The sequence below is a fragment of the Panthera tigris genome, chromosome B1 (assembly GCF_018350195.1).
Source record: "Panthera tigris isolate Pti1 chromosome B1, P.tigris_Pti1_mat1.1, whole genome shotgun sequence".
Classification (NCBI taxonomy): domain Eukaryota; kingdom Metazoa; phylum Chordata; class Mammalia; order Carnivora; family Felidae; genus Panthera; species Panthera tigris.
The window spans coordinates 148169434-148192254 of record NC_056663.1 but is presented as its reverse complement, the minus strand read 5'-3'; the positions used below and the strand labels follow the sequence as shown (position 1 = coordinate 148192254).

The 22821-nt window shown below is 37.3% G+C and overlaps 1 protein-coding gene across 4 annotated transcripts in view; it reads right to left on the bottom strand.

Annotated features, from left to right (window-relative positions):
* LOC102969965 (sulfotransferase 1 family member D1) overlaps positions 1-19163 on the bottom strand; it is a 45012-nt gene extending 25849 nt beyond the window's left edge. Inside the window, exons 1-2 of one of the 4 annotated variants that reach the window (XM_042984418.1) lie at positions 5963-6265; positions 5351-5401 (exon numbers count right to left, since the gene is read on the bottom strand). The gene's annotated coding sequence lies outside the window, so the exon portion shown is untranslated. Of the gene's footprint in view, positions 1-5350; positions 5430-5962; positions 6266-18881 lie in introns of those variants that run through there. The other 3 variants (XM_042984417.1, XM_007086913.3, XM_007086914.3) reach the window with 3 other exon arrangements.
* Between the last annotated feature and the right edge of the window lie 3658 nt (positions 19164-22821).

Sequence of the window (22821 nt, the reverse complement as noted above, 5' to 3'; positions counted from 1 at the left end):
GACCCTCCAGTCCTTTCTTCCATGGCCAGGGAGCCTTTCTAGTCTGTGTGTTCAGATGCCTAGTCCTGCCATGATTGAGGTGACCTTCCCACCTTTCTTTAGACCATGACAGGAAAAAATAATTCTTCATTATGTTAAGCCATTGATATGTTAGTGTTGTGGGTTTTTGTTTTGTTTTGTTTTGTTATGGTTGTTGTTGTTTTCCTATAGTATTGTAGCAGGAATCTCATACAGAGAGTCATGACACCCAGGGTTTTCTTTCCAGGAAGCAACTTTATTCCTGCCGGCACCACTCAGTTGGGTTCCATACCCAAAGAACTGAGCCCAGAATGCTAGGTGGCATAGTTTTTTGTGTATTTTTTACTTTTTTGTCTCCCATATATGGTAACACACAAACTTGTAGTCTGATTAAGTGATCTCATGTTACAAGGTCGCGAGGGATGTTGTCAGGTAACAAGGTTGCCTTGAGGATTTTTTTTTCTTTTCCTTAGGGAGGGGACCCTACCACAGTCCCCCCTTTGGTGCTCAGACCCCTCTATTTAGGGTCAAAGGGCATCATCTTGGTTTAGAGGTTTATATACACTGTCCTCCCACATATCTAGTATAGTCCACCTGGGGCCTGCCATTTGATAGCTGTGTTGACATTGTCCCAGGTCTCTCAGAGATGAGAGAAGTTAGACAAAGGTTGGGGAATCTGGCTCAAGGTGATCTGGGATCTCCCACTATTGGGTTTTTCGGGCAGTTGACTTATAAAAGTTTGGCTTAGGCATGTTAAGTATTGAACAGAGACAATGATGAACTTTTTCCCCACTAGGCAAGACAGTTCTTTTTCCCCAATAATTGAGCTTTTAAGAAGCCAAACCCCGACAGTAGGACTGAGGACTGGGGTATTTTGTTTTACTCTAAGGTTTGTGGGGATCTACTTTTCTAGTCTCTTATGGCCATTGTTTTCCCATGTTGGTCCAACCAACAAAGTATCCTATCCACAAAAGGAAGGTGAGTGTTCACGGAAATCTCTCATCACATTTTTAGCCAGGCCGGGTCGGCCTCTGCTGATCCTATGGCAAAGAACAGAGCAAGAATCATAATAAAGAAACTAGGTGTGACAGTGCATCACAGTAAGGAAACATATAGAAAATAAGGACAGTCTTTTGTTCCACTGGACTGTCAATTCCTCAAGCTTCTGCCATGTGTAGATTAGTCAGCTTCCAGAGTGCCTAAGCAGGGCTGCAGTCTCCCAGAGCCTCTGGAGTTGCAGATTGCTTCTTCTGTATGGTCAGCTTGCATGGCATTGATGGATCAGGAATGCACTCCCAGTTTCGAGATGCTGGCTTCACTCTGCTGTAGTGAATGCAGAGACCCACTTTGCCTACCTTACTGCAGTAAGGGTGGACAAAATGACAGTGAACGGGACCCTCCAGGGAGCTTTTAGGGGGTGGACAGTTTATTTCTTTATCTATATTGCATCTCCCGGTTTAAAGGGGTGAGCGTCTGTGGTCAGATTCACAAGTAATCGCTCCCTGACCCAGTGGAGTAAGGTGGTTAGGGTACAGCCAAGGGCTCGCAACTGCTGCCTTAGATTGGGTTAGATTGTCTACCTCATTTAGATCCCTCCGTATGCACTGGATAATGGGGAGAGGGTGCCCATAAGGGATTTTATAAGGGGAAAACCCCATCTGGTTCTTCGCCTCCCATTTGTAGCTGCAGTCTGCCTCCTGAACGTCCCTTATCTCTCCCTGCCTAATGTTAACCCTTTCCCTATTTATTTCTTCCCTGGAATAGGGCCTGTAACTGGTGTTAGAAAATAAGGATGATGACTGCTCTGGCTTCTTCAAGCTGATAAGGGATGGTTTAGGGGTTCAGCAGTTAGAGTCTACTCAAGGGTCAGTCGAGTGGCCCACAGCATGGTTTTACAGGAAGGCTGACAGGCATGAGGTGGCATAAACATTAGTAGACATAACGAGAAAAACACACAGTGAAGATTATACTGACCTACAAAATGGCATCTTAAGATAATGTCCCCAGTTCCCACACCTGTCAAATAATCTAGGAGAGACCCTGACTTTGTAAACAACATATGACAGGGAATCAATCTCTTAACCCAGGTGATGGAGAAGTGGTGGCAGTAAGTAATCAATGGTGGCTCTATTTCTAAGAGTTTGGCCCTAACTTAATTAAAAAAAATTTAAGGCATCTAATGCTTATCAGGTGTTATTAAGAGTTTTGCTGAGTATAAGCAGACAGTCTGCTTTATTTTGATGTGTAAAACTTCTTTAAAAGCCAGGAGTTCTACTAGAGAAAGAGTCAAGGCAGCCATTTACCATTATTAATTTGTAAATTTTTAGATAAGCTAAACCTGGGTATTATTTTATAAAGCAGAATTTTTATTACTTTATGTGCCTTTTCTGTCTTGTAGGGGAAGGCCTTTACCCAGTTAGTAAAAGCATTAACCCGCACAAACAGATGTTGGAAATTTTTTTTTTTTTTTTTTTACTTTGGCAGATGAGTGAAACCTAATTGTTAGTCTTTACTGGATAGTCTCCAGTTCCTTGATTTTCTGGGAAAGCAAGTTTGTGGTTGAGAGTTTGTTTTTAAGACATACTTTACAGCCTGATAGTACTTGCAGAACTGTCCTTGACAATTTTTCTTTTCGTAAACATTCTTTGGGCCATTTGATAAGTTTTGTCCCTCCCGAAATGAAAGTCCTGATGCTGTGTTTTAATAATCTTTCAGCTCTGTGAGCTTGGTAATAGTAATTGCCCTGCTCTGTTTGTAACCACTCCAAGGGCTGGAGACAGTGTCTGGAAGTCAGACCCCAGTTTATTTTTGTGGGGGAGACTAGTAGGATTGAGTCCCCTTTAATAACTGATATAGCAGGAAACCATTTTTTTGAACCCTGGGATCTACAGCCTACAATATCCAGTAATTTTCAAAAATTCACATAATTGTTTATCTGTCCTGGAGTTAGTAGCACATAGTCTATGATTTAGTTATAATGTCCCTTTCTAGCAAGGGAGTGAGGCTCTCTGGCATTATCAGTAAAGAATGAGAAAAAATTAGGTTTCCCCATATACATCCCAGGGGTGAGAGAAAAATTTAGTTAGAAGTTTTTCAAAGATGCCTCTAATTATCATGCTGCCTTTGGATAGCTGGCCTGGAGTGGAAAGGAGGACAGAAGAGGCAGCTTTGGTGTCAAGAAGGAAATCAATCAGTTTTCCTTCTATATTCAGAGTTACCCAATGTTCTGGGTTTCTGATAGACAGTTGGTTTAGGGGAGCCACCGTGAAGAGCTCCAGGAACTGGTTAGTTCATTCCAGGGACATTGGTTATCTGAGCCCTCATAGATAGAGGTCCCTGAGGGCACTCAGATCTCCAGTGATTGTTTCCATACAAGGGGCATGGCTTATGGGGTTTTCATTTTGGTTGTCCCCTCTGAGGATGTTCCCATTTTAGTGTTCTGAAAGGCCGTATAAACGGCACTTGGTGCCAGGACCTTGGGAAGTTCAGTCTGACATAGTATGTAAGGCCACAACTAAGGCTTCATATTTCTTTTCTTTTCTTTTTTTTTTAAAGTTTCCTTTTCTGTTTTGTTTGTAATATGCCCAATTGGCAGCTCGTAAGAGCTCCTTCAGGGTCCCGTCAAGGCCAACAGCTAATTTTTGCATTTTCTCTGAATATCTAGGGCTGATTGAGTGACAAATTTGTCCTTTAAAATCATCTCAGCCTTAGGGGTGTCGGGGGGATTCCCATATACTTAATGAGAGTCTCCCTCAACCTCTGTAGGAAGGCCATTGGTCTTCCCATTTTATGTTTGTAAAATAGTGGCTAATTTAGCATAATTTAAGGGCTAAGTCTTAGATTTCCTTTTTTTTTTTTTTTTTTTTTTTTTTCCCCAAACCATCTGTCTCATTAAGAGTCTGATTTAACAAAAGCATTATATCTTTCCAGGTCAACTCAAAAACATATGTAATATTCTGAAAAGCCTTTATATACTTACCCAATCAGAAAGTTTACCTAGATCTCCTTTTATCTGTCTTAAACCTTGTAATGTAAAGGGTTTCCGCCCCACCCCACCCCCCACCCTATTTCCTGCCTGTAGGACCTTGGGCATATGGACTGTGACCAAGCAAGCTTTTCTTGGTTGTCATAGGGTGCATTAATTCTATTATGGCCCAACAATAACTTGCATATCGATTATTGCCGTTGAGGGAGGGGCTTAAAGAGCCAAAGTCAAGGTCTATTCCCCTGCCTTTTCCAACAATGCCCACATAAATATGCTTCAGCCATGTGGATATCCATTTTTGGCATACAGTGGGCTAAGTTTAGTAAAATGGCTCCCATGTATCTTAGTAAAAGCCCTTTATATATTATCCATCCCTCATATGGCAGAGGCATCCACTCCTCTGCTAAACAGAAACAACACAAATGTGGAGGATTTGGAGGCTGGGACCAAAGGTATTGCCATCATTTCCCCATTCTTTGGATCAAAGGAAGAATTTTAATCTTAACCCTGTGTACTTTTAAAATCCATTTATTTTAACCTTAGTCCATCCTGACCACACATAAAATTTCTTTTTAAAGATTTTCCTTCACGAGCCTTCTACAACTTTTCTTTGCATTTAGATTTTGTCCCAAGCCATTTTTATCCAAATAGCCAGTCTCATGTAGGACAAAATTACTTTCTTTTACCTTCAAAAAAAATATATTTTCATTTTTTATATCTTTCTTTTACATCTCTTACTTGTCTACATAGAGTTGCTTGTCTTATTTTTACCAGTTTTAACTACATGTAGCAGAATTTTAACTTCTAGAAACCTTGGTACCAGTGAACTAAGTACTGACCAATTGTGAACTCTATGTTACATCAGAACTTTTTTTTAGATGGCAAACTTATGAATCCATTAAGTAGAAAGCATGCTTTTCAATAGTTCCGAATATCCTTAGTTTTTTTTTTTTCTGCAACAAGTCAGAAGCACAAACCTACATCTGGTAATTAGTGCTTCCACCTCTTATCTCATTAGATATCCAATAAACTCAATCTCAATTTATCATGCAAGCAAAGCTTTAAAGTTTTAGGTTACCAAAGACTTTGAAAGCTATCTTAACAATTACCCATGAAAACTTTGAGACAGACAAAATTAACCATCACTTTAAATCATCCTTTTGTTAACAAATTGGAACAGAGATAACATGAGCTTATTTGACCTACAGCAAATCTAGGTAGAATAATTTTTTTTAATGTTGTTAAACATTGTCTATCTCAAATCAACAAACTTAAATTAACTTAAACACTGAATATGCTTTACTTGAGTCCACTTAAGACAATTTGTTCCCCATGGTTAATTTTTACCTGGAATGTTAGTGGGGAAATCTGTCTTCGGTGGTCTTCACTTCTCAACATCTCGGGTGGGAAGAGGAGTTGATGGTGCCTGAGGCATTGAGGAGCCAGTTATGTAGGCCTCCCCCCAGGTGGTGCAGAAGCAGGAGGGAGGGAAGGGAAGGCAGAAGAGACAAGGTGCCAGCACAAGGCAGAGAAAGAGAATTCCCACTTTTAAATCTTGTCAACTCAGACAGAGGAGCAGACTCCAGGTTTCTTTTGTTTTGTTTCCCACCAGTAGAATTAGGCAGTCCATGTCAGTCCGGAGAAGACAGGGAACTTCCCCAAAACAAAAGGAGTTTCAGCAGCTGCTTGGGAATATTTCTTAAAGTCTCCGTTCTGAGGTAGACTAACCAGAGACTGTTGGCTCTAATTATCATAGTCATTGACACAGGAAATGAAGGAGACACAAGTCCCCATACACAGTCACATGGTGACTCCAACCTGCCGCCCAACACCCAAAGCCTTAGATTTGCAGCTTCATTCCTCCTCCCTTGTGGAACTACTAGGGCAAGTCTGGGAGGTGATCAGGCTCCCCTTCCGCCTCTTAGGGGCAGGTCTGACAAAATGAACCCGGGTTCCTACCAGTGTGACGGGTATTCTCTGAACTGGTTCCTGGGCTTCAAGGGTTCCATTGGCACACACAGAGTTCTGGCCTCCGTGCGCTGGAAGGGCTAGTCTCCTGCGGATCGAGCAGTCCACTGGTGCCTGGTGAACCACCTCTCCAGGCGCCCTGAGGTTCGCATCCCTAGTGGCAAAGGAGGTGGAAACGCACCATCTCCAAATCCTGGATGAGAGCCCCCAAGTAATGGAGCAGGATTCTCGCACAGAGTGTCATAACACTGAGGCTTTTCTTTCCGGGAAGCAACTTTATTCCTGCCAGCCCCACTCAGCTGGGTTCGTACCCAAAGAACTGAGCCCAGAATGCCACGTGGTGTAGTTTTTTTTTTTATATCTTTTTTGCTTCTTTGTCTCCCATATATGGAAACACACAAACTTATAGTCTGATTAAGTGATCTCATGTTACAAGGTCTTGAGGGACGTTGTCAAGTAGCAAGGTTGCCTTGAGGTTTGTTTTGTTTTTTTTTTCTTTCCTTAGGGAGGGGACCCTACCACAGTATAGTCTGTATTGTACTATCCAACATATTGTGGATACTACAGGAACATTCTCAATGAAATATCTACTCTTATGGAGCCAATGTGGAGTTAGATAAAATAAGAATAGACATACTATATGGAGATAAGTACCATGAGGAAATATAGAACATGGTAAAGTGATAAGGAATGAAGAATTAAGTAGTAAGAGAAAAATGATAACTAGAATTCATACATAAAGGACAGATAAATGAGTGGTCACACCTTAAATGTGATAACTTCAAATCTAGTGTCAGCATTCTTATCTACTCTGTAAACACCCTCGATATGTGACTTACATGTATTAGTGTCAACATCACCAGGCTGACAAAGACTTATATATTCTGAACATTTCTATGAATGTCTTGACTGTTTGACAAATTCAAAACGTTTAAATCTGAGGCCATTTCTTTCCTCCTAAATATGTTTTCCCTACTGTGTTATCTAGGCCCTACCTTAACTATAAATCTTTTTAGAAAACTCACACATAACAACATGAGAAAGCTCCTCTCTATTTGCTATAGATGGGATGCTGCCCAATTCATGAATCATTTAACAAATTAGATCTTAAAATTTACTTGGTTGAACTTTGTTTCCTAACCGATTTGGTGGTAGCATTGGGATCAAAGTGAACTTCTTATTTTTTAGTGTTTAGTTTTAGTTTTGTAATTGTTTCATGTGTATGTATTTATTTTGAGAGAGAGAAAGAGACAGAACATGAACAGGGGAGGGGCAGACAGAGAGAGAGGGAGAGAATCCAAAGCAGGCTATGCACTGTTAGCACATAGTCCGATGTGGGGCTCACACCCACGAACCATGAGATCACGACATGAGCGGAAATCAAGAGTCAGATGCTTAACTGACTGAGCCACTCAGGCTCCCCATGGGATCCAGAGTGAACTTTTGATGGCATTTGGGGGGCAAAAAGAAACATAGGTATGATGCCCCACAAGCCCTTTGAGTCTTTGAGTCCACTGTTTTTTTTGTCCTTTCTGAGGGCTCCTGGTAAGTCTTGGTTTTAGCTCTGTTCTTATATTCAAGCTACTGATCTAACTGGCTTTCTGACAGGAGGCTCTAACAGAGCAGAACACCAGTTCTTAGCCCTTGGTTTAGTCCACAAGTCCATGTTGGAATCCCTTCCCCAGTTCCAGTCCAAGGCCCTTATTTATTGGAGTTTGCTGGTTGAATCCTTTCCCAATTTCCTGTCCAAAGTCTCCTGAAGGGCATCTGCTGGTTAAGCCCACGTTGGGGTTTGCTTGTGGTATGCACGGGGCCTTCTCTTGACCAGTCCAGAATGACATTTTTTGGTTGCTGCAGGTGTATTAAGGTGGACATGTTTTTTTGTCTTGTTTTATGTAAATAAAAGTTATTGGTAGCATGGATCTTGGAGGCCAAAAAGCTGCAAAACTTAGTGGGCATAGGTTGAGCATTTAAGAGCTGTTAGAGCACTCACTGCCTAACTCAAAGACTCTGTGTTAGGATAAATTTGTCACAGAATGAGTTAGGTTGACACTAGGTCACCAACCAACCTCAAGAAAGTTTCCATGCAATAAGGCACACTGCAAAACACCTCACTAAATCCCAACCCCTTGACAAGTCCCTCTTAAGTATTAGTTTGGCTCCAAGAAACCCAAAACCTAGCTGAAAGAAATGGGATCCTCTGTATATAGAGAATTGAGTGTGCTTCCTTCTGGCTTACCTGCTTATTTTATGTCTAAGAACTATAGTTCCAGAATGTTCCAGATGTCTAGCAAGATGGAAAAATGTTACTAAAGACAATGTGGAAGTAAAGTGGCCATACGTGGATCGTTCCGATCAGATAAGATGACTTAAGAAGCTCACTTGAAAGTAAGGGTTCTCAAACAGAACTGAATACCTCTTTTAATTGGCAAGCAGAAGCCTCCACAAGGCTAAAAAAGTTCAAAATAGTTTCATTAAAAGATTACAAAAGGCTAACAATAAATTAAAGATGCAAGAAGTGCCTGAAACAAAAGATTCTATGACTGACTTAACTCCTGCTGCTCCCCCAGTGTGATCCTCTGTCTGAATTGTTTCTCCTGAAGAGACTACATAACTGTAAACAAAAATCTCAGTGGATGGCCTTACAGACACCCCTAGATCTGCCTCCAAAGGATGGCTCCTATATGGGCCTCTCCTAGACAGGACAAAACTGAGAGATTTTTCAGGTAAATGGTTACTTTATTCCTTGAAACAACTAAGGGAAAACTCTGGCAAATACCAGAGCCAATAGAGAGGATCTTTGAAAAACCAGAAGAAGCCCACCAAAGGTAAAAATTCTTACCAAAATCAGTTCTCCCGAGTCTCTGTAGTGCCCACTAGAGATTGCAAAATGCAATGTTACATTGACCCTTCCTTTCGAAATCCAAACCCATTGCTTTTTGAACCTTTCTGTCCCAGGGACAGCCTTGGCCTTCTCACTGGTCTCATTTTGCATAACTGTGCTTGGCTTTCTGCCTGCCTGTTACATGCAAGGTTTTGTTTTGCTTTGCTTTGCTTTTTTCTTATTTTATAAGTGACTCTGGATTTTGAGAAAGTAATATTTTTTTTCATTCTCTTTAGGGACCCATCTGACACCTGATGGAGGTTATTCAATATTGCCAGAAATATTTAAAATTAAAACTATGTACGCAGAGGGAAAGAAGCAAATTGAAGATAATATAATTGGATAGGTGAATCAATCCATAATGTCAATTAAGTTACCACCCAATTCTTCGAGGAATTGAGAAAAACTATCCTTAACTCACAAATCCTTTTGCAAAACAAAAGTCAGCTGTGCAGGCAATTCAGAATTCACCTATTCCTTTACCATTGGAAAACTTTCCCTGTTCCTAAGGCTTCTGAGTCCCAGCCCCGGGTTTCTAGTCCTCCCTCATCCTGCAGGGACCTTCCATGACCCTCCAGGTACCTGACTTGAGGTTGAGTGTTGCTGCTTTTACTGCTGCACCAATGCCCTCAGCCGGTCCCTGAACACCTTTGTGCTCTGTTTGCTGAAGGTGGGAGACAACTTGGCAGCTTGGCTGGACTCACCAGCCTGGGTGTTCCCACCTGCCCTGCTGCCCAGTTGTGGCTGTAGCCACAGATAAAAACCTTGTTTCCCAGGAAAAAACAAAACAAAACAAAACAAAACAAAAACCTTCCCCTTTTTATCTCTAAAGGCTTGTAAAGCATTGGCCTTAAGAAATTAAAGTGCTTCTTGGAAGAATGTCGGTTCTTTCTCTGTCTTTTGAAGTTATACATCTTATTATGTGTTTAAAATGTAATGGATGGGTTAAATGGGGAACCAGCATTAAGGAGGGTACTTTTCAGGATGAGCACTGGGTGTCCTATGTAAGAGATGAATCACTGGGTTCTACTCCTAAAGCCAAGACTACACTGTACATTAAGTAACTTGAGAATAAAAAAGAAATAAGGTCTATATGTCTGTGTGTTTGGGTGTATGTCCACGCGTATATGTTGTAAATATGTGATATGTTTCTACCTCTGGATGGTATTGCTAAAACTAATTTCTGAAAGAGTTCTATTTAGTTGAAGACAAGTGCTTATAAGGATTTGGTTTTCTAAACCTCTCAGAAAGATAGAAACTAACCTACATGTTTTTTTAAGTTCACATGGTCTGGGAAAATATTTGATATAAAAGTTAGTTTAATGTTGATGTTTTAATTGAAACAGACATGTCTTTAGACGTTTCAGCATTAGATATAAAACTTTCATTCCACCTGGGTTTACTAGTGAAATAAGTTCATATTGTCTCTTACAAGGTCTGTCAACTACACCAAAAGAATAGACTGGAATAATGGCTGACTTTGTCTAATGTTTAATGAAGTTTTTGTAGATAATTCAAATGTAATTATTAATTTTAAATGTTTATTTTTGAGAGAGAGAGAGAGGGAGAGAGGGAGACAGAGCGTGAGTGGGGGAGGGGCAGAGGGAGAAGGAGACACAAAATGTCAAGCAGGTTTCAGGCTCTGAGCTGTCAGCAGAGGGTCCGACTCGGGGCTCAAACCCAGGAGCCCTGAGATCATGACCTGAGCTGAAGTCAGACGTTTAACTGACTGAGCCACCCAGGCATACTCTTTTTAAAAAAAAATTTAAATCAAATATAATTATTAATAACAAGTAAATTAAATAGATGTAAACAAAATGTCCCTTGAAATATAACTTCCTCTGGAAGATAATTATAAGTCCTCGGAAACTACTTAATATTCTTCACACTGATAAAAGTCAATGTTAGTCTGTGTTAACCTAAACCAAACATTGGCTTTCATGCCTATTAATGAGTTAAAATAATGAAATATTGTACCTAAGGATATGATGTGTCTTAATCACAAAAAAAGTTAATATTAAAATCACAATAATCAATACGTTATTCCCCTAGAAAGTGATAATATTTTGATATTCAGATTCTTTTTTAAAAGGTATTTATTCTGAGACAGGGAGAGTGGAAACAGAGGAGATGGAAAGAGGGAGAGAGAGAGGGAGAGAGAGAGAGTATCCCAAGCTGGCTCCACACTCAATGTGGAGCCCAACATGGGGTGGAACTCAGCAAACGTGAGATCATGACCTGAGCTGAAATCGAGAGTTGGACGCTTAACCAACTGAGTCACCCAGGTACCCCGATATTCAACACACCTAAACAGGACAGATTTTATGAACTCCTTTTTAAATGTGTAAAGACTAAACTATTTTAGCAATAGAAATGCTGTATTTGTGGGGCTTTTCAAGCACAGCATTGGGAATCTGAGGTGTGGCATTTGAACTGTTTCACAAACCAACTGTATAAACCTGAGTTACTTACCTCCTATTTCTGAGCCAGGTTTTACCTGTCTAAAAAATATGGGAAATACACAAAATGGTCACTCTGGTTTGTTTCACCCCTAACATTCTCCAATTCTAAATAAAATGAATATTCTCTGGTTACCAACTATATGTTTAAAAAAAATTTTTTTTTTATGTTTTTATTTTAGTTATGAGAGAGACAGAGTCGAGCAGGGGAGGGGCAGAGAGAGAGAGAGGGAGACACAGAATCTGAAGCAGGCTCCAGGCTCTCAGCTGTCAGCACAGAGCCTGACGTGGGGCTTGAACTCACAGGCAGTGAGATCATGACCTGAGCTGAATGAAGTCGGAGGCTTAATCTACTGAGCCACCCAGTGCCCCCCAACTATATGTTTTAGGTCATAACAGTAGAAACAAGAAAGGAACATGTTTACCACAACACTCCTCTATTGCTGAAAAATTCTGTTAGGATACTGCTAGTTAAAATGCTGCTTTGCTTTTATCAAACTTCAAAGCGTACATTTATAAAAGCTTCTTATTTATAAAATCTCAAAAGTAATACAAACAATATTCTGTATTTTTCACATGACTTTTGGCAGTTTATGTCTGTAATAAATTATCCAATTATGTGCCTTTTGACTGTTGTCTTTTGTTTGCTGTCTACATAGAAATGAACCTATGTTCTTTTCCCACACACTGTATCCTATAAATGATCTTAGTTTATGTTATCAAATTTAGTTGGCTAAGATAGCATGGATTAAGGCTAATACATGAAAGGCATAATACATGAAAAATACTAATATTTATGAGCGTTTATAGTCATTATAATTTTCATATTATATATCTCCACCTGACTTAATAATAGCTTTGAAATTGATATTATCATTGGAAATTTTCAGAGTTTATGCAACCTGCCCTATAACACAAAACTTCTAAATGGTAAAACCAGATTTCACATCCTGGAAATTAACTCATCCAACAGTGAAAGCTCTCAGCTTTGTTTCTGGAAAGGCCACTGCTAGAAAAATCTAGAACTTACCAACTAAGTAGCTTTGGGCAAGTGAACTTTTTTGGGCATAGAATTCTTCATCTGACCAGATAGCATCCATTTCATAGAATCATTGTCATTGTGTTAACGTCATTGTCATAAGCTCATAAATGAAACTAACTGGAATTTAAATAAAAACTTGAAAAAATATCATAAATGAAATAATGTGTATGAAAATGCATCATGCTACTGGGTGTTCTATGTAAATGGTGAATCTCCAAATTTTACTCCTGAAACCAATAGTACACTATAGGTTAACTAACTTCAATTTAAATAAAAACTTGGAAGAAAAGAAAAAGAAAAAGAAAATGCAGCACACTGTCGGGCATGTATTTCTAAAAGTGTTATCATATGGTCACCATTTATACCATCATAATCTCAAAATTCACGCTTTTTAAAAAAACATTTTTTTTTTTTAACATTTATTTATTTTTGAGACAGAGAGAGACAGAGCATGAATGGGGGAGGGTCAGAGAGAGAGGGAGACACAGAATCCGAAACAGGCTCCAGGCTCTGAGCAGTCAGCACAGAGCCCGACGCGGGGCTCGAACTCACATACCGCGAGATCGTGACCCGAGCCGAAGTCGGAGGCCCAACTGACTGAGCCACCCAGGGGCCCCTCAAAATTCACGCTTTTTAAAAATTTTAACACTGTCTCAAATCAGAAAAAAAATACATTCTCTTTCATCTAGAGAACTATTCTCTATCTTTGATTTAGTCCCACAGAAAGAGATAAAGGTCTAAGTTTTTATATTTAATCTCTGCTTTATAATCTCTCTCTCTTTTTAAATGTCTGTTTGTTTGTTTATTTATTTATTTATTTTTGAGAGCTGGAGCTGGTGGGGAAGAGTAGGGAGAGAGGGAGAGAGAGAGAACCCCAAGCAGACTCCATGCTATCAGCACAGAACCCAACGTGGAGGTCCAACTCAAACCGTGAGATCATGACCTGAGCTGAAGCCAAGACTCAGATGCTTAACTGACTAGGCAACTCAGATGCCACTATAATTTGTCTTAAGCAAGCCATTAGCTTTAAAAATGCTTAACAACTTTAGTATTTAAGTGGAGATAATTGCAATTACCTGTTTCCTCCATCTCATACAGATATTCACAAGATGAATGTACCCTATTATTTCATATCCTCAGGCAATTCTTTGTACATAGGAAGTAATGGATGCCATTTGCTACCAGGCACTCTTATTGTCAGGGTCTTTTAACATAGGTATTTTATGGTAAAGAGTTAATTATATTCTTCATCTGGCATCCCCAGGGCCTTGTTAAATCCAGAAAACAGCTCTCTAATACCATAGCAATGGAAGAGATTGGTGAGATCACTATCTCAGTTCCTGAAAGTATATACAACTCTGCTTTATAATAGGGCCTTCTTGTTTGTAAGTGTAAATGATATACATGTTAGGAATAGGATAACAAGCATGTATCTTCATTGAAAATAGAATTGTGTATGTCTGTGTTTGTATGTGGGTTGTTTTTTTCTTTAACTTGATTTTGTCTTTCTTTCTTTGAAATGTGGCTTTTCTGTCACCATGATGCTGTATGATTTCACCTAAAAAGTAGGAGCTTTGGATTTCTCCCGCAGAGAAATAGGCAATATTTGGCAGAGTTGGTTAGAAGGTTGAGCAAATGTTTCCTGTTTTGTACGATCAAAAGTAGGCAAAGGCAGATGGAAGAAGGTGGAGAAATAAACATTTATGGAGCACCCACAATGGATTGGAGCCAGTTTTCAAAAGGCCCTTTCAAGTGTGATTCTGAATAATTTTTGTAAATTTTTTGACTATATTGTCTTCAACTGTAAAATGGGAATTATTTTATGTCTCATCACATTGGATACTTGTAAGAATTAAATGAGTAAAGTACTTGGAACAATGCTTGACACAGAGTAAAGATCAATAAAATATTAACCACAAAAAATTATAATAATAATTTACCTTTCTAGCAATATATGAGATAGATATTATTTACCCCTATTTTCCAGAAAAGGGAACCAAGGGTTGGAGATGTTATGAGAAATTCCCAAAGTCAAACAACATGTACATAACGAAGTGAAGGATCATAACCCCAGGCAGTATTTCTCTGACATCAGCCATGGTAACATTTTTCTAGATGTATCTCCTTAGGCAAGGAAAACAAATGCAAAAATAAACTATTGGAACAGCATCAAAATAAAAAGTGTTTGCTCAGTAAAGGAAACCATCAAGAAAACAAAAAGGCAACCTATGGAATGGGAGAAGATATTTGCAAATGATATATTCAATAAGGGGTTAATATCCAAAATATTTAAAGAATTTATACAACTTAATACTTAAAAAACAAACCAACTGATTAAAAAATGGGCAGAGGACCTGAATGTTTTTCCCAAGAGGACATACAGATGGCCAACAGACACATGAAAGGATACTCAACCTCACTAATCATCAGGGAAATGCAAATCAAAACCACAAGAGCTATTACTTCACACCAATTAGAATGGCTAAAGCCAAAATGGCAAGAAACAACAAGTGTTGGTGAGGATGTGGAGAAAAAAGAACCCTTGTGCACTGTTGGTGAGAATGCAAACTCGTGCATCCATTGTGGAAAACCATATGGAGTTTCTTCAAAAAATTAAAAATGATCCAATAATTCCACTACTGAGTCTTTTACCAAAGAAAATGAAAACACTAGTTTGAAAAGACATATGCTTATCCCCTATGTTTATTGCAACATTATTTACAACAGCCAAGATATGGAAGCAATCTGTGTCCATCAATAGAAAATGGAATATTTCTAAGCCATAAATAAGGATGAGATTGTGCCATTTGAGACAATATGGATGGACCATAGAGTGTTCTATGCTAAGTGAAATATGTCAGAGAAAGACAAATATCATATGATTATACTCAAAAGTGGAATCTAAAATAAAAAAGAAGAAGAAACAACAAAAAGCAGAATCAGATCTATAAATACAGAGAACTGATGGTTGCCAGAGGGGAGAGAGATGCAGGGTTGGGCAAAACAGGGAAGGGGGAATGAATATATCATGGGAGTAAAAGGCACGGCATAAAGAAAACAGGCAATGACATTTTAATAGAGATGTGATGTGACAGATGGCAGCTACACATGGTGAACATAGCATAATGTGCAAGTTTGTCAAATCAATGAGTTGTACACCTGTGTATAAATTAATGTAACACTGTGTGTCATCTATACTCAAAAAAATCATACATAGATTTATGGATTCTGGACACCATCCTGTTCTTTCTTTGTTTTTTGGTGTTTTTTTTTTTTTTCAGTTGAATAATTAATTGTCTTTAATTTAATATGAAAACATTTAAGGATTTTTAAATAACTTTTTAAATGTTTATTTATTTTGAGAGAGAGAGAGAAAGTGAGGGAGAGAGAGAGAGTGGGGGAGGGGCATAGATAGAGAGGGAGAGAGAGAATCTTAAGCAGGCTCCATGCTGTCAGCACAGAGCCCGATATGGGGTTCAGTCTCACAAACCAAGAGATCATTACCTGAGCTGAAATCAAGAGTTAGTTGCTTAACCAACTGAGCCACTCAGGCACCCCAAAACATTTAAGGCTTTGAATTTGTCACTGGTTAGTTTTGGCCAAAGCCAAGAGGCTCAAATATTTCCAGTTTTCATTATTTACTAAATAATTTGTATTTAATTGTATGATTACTAACCCAATCGATTATTATAAAGAAAATGTATTTGATTTGGCTTTAATTTGCAAATTTAACTTGTCTCATTTTAAAATTTTTAATTAGATTCTCTATGTTAATTTGCTGGTTTAGAGAATTCAAACATCATAAATTTTATATTTTACATTTGATTGTGACCAAAATGATCAAAATGATCATTTTGTGGCAAGTTGTATTATCTATTGGTAGTATAAGATATATCTATTGGTATATCTGTTGGTGTCCATATTTAGTGTATATATGTGTATGTATAAATCTGTATATATATGTAAATGTATATATTTATATATGCATATATACAAATGTATTCAATGTCAATATATTTTTGAATCTTCAAAATATTTTAATATAATCTCTCAGATAGATTAATGTTGTGTAAGATTTACCTCTGCATATCTATTTCTATCAATTTCTCTCAAAACTTTTAACATACACAGTAAATGGGTTTTTCTTCTTACTCTGAAATTATGCTCTCTGAACTATAAAATTGTGATTGTGTTCATTATGGAATATAATATTTATTAACATAGATTTAGCTAACTCTTGATCTTTTTTGTTTTGAATCTATCTTATTAGACAATAACATTACTTTTTCTTAGCCTATATTTTTTCTCTGTTTCTCGATTCATCCTTTTAAAAATCCATATGTGCGTGTGTATATATATATATATATATATAAAGATATGTGTATATATATACACACACACACATATGTTTATTCCCTTTTAATGTTTAAACCAATTTGAGCACTTTTGTTAACGAAAGTATTTCATTACTCTCCTTTAAAATATGTTTCTTTCTTTCTTGTCCATCTATAATTTCTATGGGTACTGTAACTTTTAGCACAACCTTCTTTGGAGAATAAGATACAAAATTCAATGTCTTTGAGAAATAATGATATTTATATAGGCTGAAAACATTGATTTCTGCTAACTTGACAAAACTGGAGTTAGATTAAGCCTTAAACCCACATTGACAAAGGCAAAGTGGCCTATAGTGGGATGAATCAGACCTAAAGAAAATTACCTGGGCAATGTCAGATCTCTTATCACCAAACCTTTTCCAAAACAAAGAATTACTCTTTTCTAGGAAAGATCAGTGTTATTCCACTGTTCCTCCTCTCTAAAATCTATTCTCAGGATGTGGTGCTATGAGATGCAATGAGATGAATGTACCTGTGTATGTTTTGCCAAAGCGAGCGCTAGATGTGTGCATTGTGAAGTTTCATAAAGCTTTAATTTTTCCTAGAAGGAGATGACTTTAACTCAGGTGTGCATCTTCAACTGCGACATCTTAGATTCTGCCCGGACACACACCCTTGAAAGTATTCTTCAAACTTTTAAAGGCTTTGGATAGCTACTTCCTATTGACTTTTGAAATCAGTTCCAAACTCTTTCAAGTTTATTTCTGTCAAGTTTCAGAACACAACAGGAAGTTGTTCTTAGATGCAATGAAGAAGGATACACTTGCCAACATTCCAGAGAAAACAAAGGGTCTAATTGTTGCTGAAAATACCCTCTGCATACTCTGAGCCATCATGAAACACTAAATGAGTCATGTGGCCCCAAATGAATTTTTTTTTTTACCATATAAAATACCTCTTCTAGTATATCTGGAAATTTAGGTATCATATGATCATACAGCCTTCAACTATATTATCCCCATTTTCAGTTGGGAATATAGTGATTTTAAAGTTCAGTATAGCTTTATTCATGCTGATAGCTAATAAATCTATTTTAATGGTTTAAAATAAAATATAATTTTGGAACATTTTCAGAACATTGGCTTCTAATTTTCACATCTTGAAGAAAATATTTATATCTTTCTTTTTAAAAAAACGTGATTGTAAACATTTATGCGTTGAAAAAACCTGTATTGACTGGTCATAGGCATTAGCCCAAATAAATTAATCTGACTTACTAGAATCATTCTAATTTCAAATATTTAGGTTTAAAATGTATTAAGTTCTTTTCATCAGTTGTTAAAATACAATGCTAAATAATCTCATTACTACAATAAACATTTAGTGATATCAAGTGACTCTTCATTTATTAAGGTTTTCTGTACTAATGTGGGGTTTTTAGAATATTGCTTAAATAATAAATCTAAGGTAAAAGTCAAAGGGATATAGAAGAGACCATTCTGAAGTAGTTTTTCATTAAAGTGACAGTAGGAGAGTGCGCATGAAAAAATAATCTTGTTTCAAAACCTTTAGGAAAGTAATAAATTTGTAGAAACTGAAGAACACATTACTGTAGTGGTTCTCTAATTTAAAGATAAAAAAGATCATATATGCATTGTAGTGAAAAACATGCCATATAGTCAAATTATTTTTGAAAAAGGAAATAAAGCAGTCATCAATGGAAAATGCATTTATCTAACATCTATACAATACAATTCTTTGGTAATTTCAAGAAGTACAAAAAAGCAGACTTGTATCTTTACCTAGATCGGATTTCCATATTCTTACACACAGATTTTTAAAGAACTCAACCAAGTAGTTGAGATATTCCTTTGAGATAAATATTCCTTCGAGATAAACAGAAATACTGAGGTGGAAGATTAATAATCTTTAAAATTAGTTTTAGCTTTACAAAGTTAAAATTAGTAGAGCAGACTACCTCTTCAGACAATACAATTTTAAATATGAAAAATAATGCTTTGAATTTATGATAGAAAATCTGGACCTAAGAATCCCCAGATAGTTCCCATTTCACAGCAAAACATCCATACGAGAATTCTCCATTTCTTGTTCTCTAATTTTTCAGTTGTTAAACTTAGTTTTATACAAAATATTGATACTTTAAAGAGAGAGTTGATAAATCACTTACCAGATGCTTGTCTTGAGGAACTAGAGGCCCAGAGTTTGTTTCTACAGAAATTGGTTACTGGAAATTTCCCTCTATATATTGTTCAGTCAACCAAGATAATCTGTCTTATGCATTAGGAAGAAAAGATGAAATCTGTAGGGCTATATGAGGTTGATAATTAGCTGTACAAAGTCTATTTATTACCAGGTTAAGTATTAAATGCTTAAGGGAAGGCTTTTTGTTGTTACATGTGGTGGTAGATAGATGGAAACAAAGAGCCTGTGGAAATCCATGGAATCTGGAATGAACACTATCCAATAATTATGCGTAGTAAATGGAGGCTCTTTTACTTTCGCTTTTAATTTCAACCATAAAAGCATAACACAGATGCTATTTCATGGCTCCAGTGCTTTTATTAGAAACTCTCACTTAAAGGTGATTTATTTGTACCTCTAGAACTCCATGGGCAAATTAGACCAGCAGGAACATGTTGCCTGTGTCAGAGCAAAGGGAAAAGAACATGAAGCCAAGAAAAGTTGGAATATCTTCTGTTCCTTAAATGAAGCCTCTACCATCCAGAGCCAGATCTATATCACTTTTTTAAGCCCTGGGCCAATAGTGGTGACTGTGATAAAAATTCTGTTTCCAAATAGAAAAAACTGACTTGAAACTCTTGTCATTTTCCACATGATCACCTATATATGACATGCTTCCTTTTTGTTTCTAGGTCTTGAAATCATGCTGTTAACACAGGGCAAAGTTATTTAGAGCTGTGAGTTTATCAAACTGTACAGAAATGGAATTTGAAATTGCAACCTCTCATTCAACAAAGTATAAAGATGTTTTTTAAATGTTTATTTAGTTTAGAGGGGTGGGGGGGGAAGCACAAGCAGAAGAGGGACAGAGAGAGAGAGAGAGGGTGAGAGAGAGAATCCTAGGCAAGATCCACACTGTCAGCACAGAGCCCGACCCGGGACTCCAAACCATGAACCATAACACCATGACCTGAGCTGAAGTCAAGAGTCAGATGCTTACCCGACAGAGCCACTCTGGTGCCCCAAGATATAATTATTCTATATTATCATCCTCTGTGAACATCCAACCGTTCCTTTGGCTCCAGTTGGAAAATCTTGATTAAGGATTTTATCTTGTAGTCTGCTTCAGGGAAGAAACTAAGAAACAACCTGAATATCACACTGCTACAGAATTACAGGAAGGCAACACATCTGGAGAAAATTAGATACCATTTATAGATTAGTCTGAAAAGCAGGGGAAAATATTTCCAGTTTGCCTCTCCACAGGTCTTGCAGCTAGAATATGATGCTCAGGCTCTTCTCATGCCTCCCTTGCATGAGATTGAAGATTTATGTTCCAGAAAAATTGCAATTTATGGATTCAGGACCTAGTGTTACTAGATATAGCTGAAGAAAGCATGCCATTAATGAAAACAAGGGAATTCAGGGATGAGACTTTTCAGGTTAGTTTGATTGAAGGATGCATCCCACTTAATTTGACCTCATGAGAAAGGTCCAGGGAAATAATCCGCTTAACTTTATTCTCCTCTCTTCTTCAGATCTCCTGCCAAATAGAAGCCAGAGAGCCCAAAATCCTGTTAATGTAATCCATACACTTCAACCTCCCAAGGCAGAAAACACGATGGAACCTGGAGGGGTAAATGAAAGGTATCCAGCCTAGTAAACTTGCCCCATTACTCAAAGGGTTTACTTTCCCAAGCCCTAATTATTATTGGTCTAAAAAGCATTGTCAAGTTGATTGCTGAAACAGTATTTTAAATATTCTTTTCTGTAGGGATACATTTTATAAATAAATATTGTTTAGAAATAAGTTTTAAAAGTTTGCATGATATTGTGCATATATATATATATATATGCCTCCAAATGTATATCTATCTATCTATCTATCTATCTGTATATATGAGAGAAAGATATAGAGAGAGACATACATTAAAGATGAATTATATATAGAATGAGACTATAAGTGTTTGAGGGTTGGCAGCAACACATCAGTAGATTTCATCAATACTACCCTGATCAGATAAGACTGAAACTTAGGGCAAGATATCTCAAAACATAAATCTCTAGTTTCTTATAACTATGTTACTATGTATGTAGTATGTACTCTGAATGATCATTTAGGTATAGATCAGTTCAATGTTTTTGTCACTGTCAAGGAGTCGCCAACAATTCTGACACTTCAGCCCAAACATTGGGACTCTCACAGGCCTTCCTGTGAGATGAGAATGAATAACTGAGTTTTAGGTTATGGCACGGAGTTAAGAGCAAAATTGGGAGTTCTTGAGCTCTTCATCATACAATTCTTCCTGCAGGATTTCAAATCAATGCCAACAGTTTTGATAATAAAGGGCTGTAAAAAGTTGAGAGAAGGCCATGGAAGTTGATTATATTAATGTGGGCAAATATTCACTGTCCTGTACTTTGCCTTTGAAAGCAGTATATTTTCCTGCCCAATAACTTTGGACTTAAGCCGTGATCTCTGACCAATTACATGTGAGTAGAAGTGAGAAGATGCCAATGGTGCTTTAAGAGACATTGTATTTTACCATGGATCTCTTGTTCTTTTTTTGTCTACCTTGAGAGTGAACATGTCCCCTAAAGGAACTGCTCCTTCAGCCTGGGCCCCAAAATGAAAAACACATATGTCAAAGTCTCAGCCTGTCTAAAGCCTGGAACCATGTGGCACTCAAAAGCAACACAAACAAGGAATAACCCTTTGTTGTAGTTAACAAGAAGTCTGAGATTGTTTCATTTCTTAGTAAAGCTGACTAATACAATTTCTTTTCATAAAACTTCCCTAAATGGTGGCTAAGTTGGAGACTAGTTTAATATTTTCCCCATAAGCAGTTGCTCTAAAGTGTCTATAATAAATGTGGCCCTTTGTAGACAACTTTGGTTTTGATATTCACAGATTTGGACAAAAGTACTAGAAGTTTTAGTTAATGTTCAATGGTTTCAAGAGTTGACATAAATGAAAAAAATATTTTCATTGGCAAATGAGTAAGGAGTTTCTTTTTTCAAACTCTTGCTAATAACAAATATATATATATGTGCCTAGGTAGACATAAGATGCTTGACTTGCATGGTTGTTGGCAGGATACCTCAGCTCCATTGTAGCCAAAGACAGATGATCTCTTTTTTTTTTGGCCATAAGGGTCTGCCCATGGAGCTGAGTATATTTATGTCATGTCAGCTTTTTTTCTTAATTAATTTTTTTATTTCCAGATACTAAAAAGACTTTTTTTGAAAATTGAAATATATTTGACATATAACATTATATTAGTTTCAGGTGTACAACATGATGATTTGATATTTGTGTATATTACAAAATGATCACCACAATAAGCCTACTTAACATCTGTCACCATGCAGAGTTACAAACACAGTTACATACAAAATTTTTTCTTGCGATGAAGACTTTTAAATAACTTTGAAATATGCAATACAGTATTATAGTCACCATGTTGTACACTACATCCCCATGACTATATTATAAATGGAAGTTTATACCTTTTGACTACCTTCACCCATTTTGATTACCCCCAGCTCTGCCTCTGGTAATCAGTCTGTTCCCTGTATCTATGACCTTTTGTTTTTGTTTGTTTATTTTTTTATTTTATTTTTTTAGGTTTCACATATAACTGAGATCATATGGTATTTGTCTCTGTCTGACTTCCTTAGCATAATGCCTTTAAATTTCATCCATGTTGTCACAAATGGCAAAATTTCATTTATTGATGAAAAAATCATCAACAAAATACAGAAAAATAAGATACAAGCCAAGACAACATTGTTTATTTTATTTATTTCATTTTTTTTAAGTTTTATTTATTTTTGAGACAGAGAGAGACAGAGCATGAACGGGAGAGGGGCAGAGAGAGAGGGAGACACAGAATCGGAAGTAGGCTCCAGGCTCTGAGCCATCA